Here is a 1618-nt window from a genome sequence, read left to right on the forward strand (position 1 = left end):
GAATGGATCTATAAACCCAGCAGTTAAATGAACACTGGTTAAATGAACACTGCTATATTCGCTCCATGAAATATTATTCTGACAAGAAAAATGATGTAGTAAATGAATTAACTTAGAGACATGTTTACACTATTTTTTGTTAATCAAGAATAATAGACTGCTCTTTTTGTGGCACCTTGGAGGCAGTCGGCTGCTTCAGGATGAAGCTGAACATCTCTTTCCCGGCCACTGACTGCCAGAAGCTCAATGAAGTGGACGATGAACGAAAACTTCATACCTTTTATGAGAAGCATATGGCCACGGAAGTTGCTGCTGACGCTCTGGGTGAAGAATGGAAGGGTTATGTGGTCCGAATCAGTGGGGGGAACGACAAACAAGCTTCCCCCATGAAGCAGGGTGTCTTGACCAATGGCCGAGTCTGCCTGCCACTGAATAAGGGGCATTCCTGTTACAGACCGAGGAGGACTGGAGAAAGAAAGCACAAATCTGTACGGGGTTGCATTGTGGATGCCAGTCTGAGTGTTCTCAATTTGGTCATCGTAAAAAAAGGGGAGAAGGATATTCTTGGACTCACTGATACTACCGTGCCTCGTCGCCTGGGGCCCAAAAGAACTTGGAGAATCTGCAAACTTTTCAGTCTCTCTAAAGAGCATGATGTCCATCCGTACATTTTGAGAAAGCCCCTAAACAAAGAAGGTAAGAAACCTAGGACCAAAGCACCTAAAATTCAGCGTCCTGTTACTCCACGTGTTCTGCAACATAAACATAGGTGTATTGCTCTGAAGAAACAGCATACTAAGAAGAATAAGGAAGAGCCTACAGGATATGCTAAACTTTTGGCCTAAAGAATGAAGGAGGCCAAAGAAAAACGCCAGGAACAGACTGTCATGAGACAGAGGCTATCCGCCCTGAGAGCTTCTACTTCTAAGTCTGAGTCCAGTCAAAAATGAGATGCTCTGGGCTTCCCTGGTGGCGCAGTGGTTGAGAGTCCGCCTGCCGATGCAGGGGACACGGGTTCATGCCCCGGTCCGAGAAGATCCCACATGCCGCGGAGCGGCTGGGCCCGTGAGCCATGGCCGCTGAGCCTGCGCGTCCAGAGCCCGTGCTCCGCAACGGGAGAGGCCGCAACAGTGAGAGGCCCGCGTACCGAAAAAACAAACAAACAAAAAAAGACAAATGATCTGAATGGACACTTCACTACAGAAGATATATGGGTGGAAATATGTATATTAAAATATGCTTAATGTCATATGTCATTGAGGAATTGCAAATTGAAACAACAATGACATACCACCACACAACTATTAAAATGGCTAAAATCTAAAACACTGACAAGGTCAAACGCTGACAAGGCTGTGGGGCAACAGGAACTCTGACTCATTGCTGGTGGGAATGCAAAATGGCTCAACCACTTACAAAGCTAAACATAGTCTTACCACACAATCCAGCAATAGTGCTTATGTCCACACAAAAACCTGCAAATGAACGTTTATAATAGCTTTATTCATAATTGTCAAAAACAGGAAGCATCCAGAAAGTCCTTCGACAGGTTAATGGAAAAACAAACTGTGGTACATCCATGCAATGGAATACTATTCAACGGATAAAGGAAATGAAT

General features: G+C 44.8%; 1 pseudogene; it reads left to right on the forward strand.

The window, feature by feature from the left end:
* The first annotated feature begins 200 nt into the window (after positions 1-200).
* On the forward strand, positions 201-845 carry LOC112396869 (40S ribosomal protein S6 pseudogene; annotated as a pseudogene).
* Positions 846-1618: the final 773 nt, after the last annotated feature.

Source organism: Neophocaena asiaeorientalis, unplaced genomic scaffold, assembly GCF_003031525.2.
Source record: "Neophocaena asiaeorientalis asiaeorientalis breed wild unplaced genomic scaffold, Neophocaena_asiaeorientalis_V1.1 scaffold308, whole genome shotgun sequence".
NCBI lineage: Eukaryota > Metazoa > Chordata > Mammalia > Artiodactyla > Phocoenidae > Neophocaena > Neophocaena asiaeorientalis.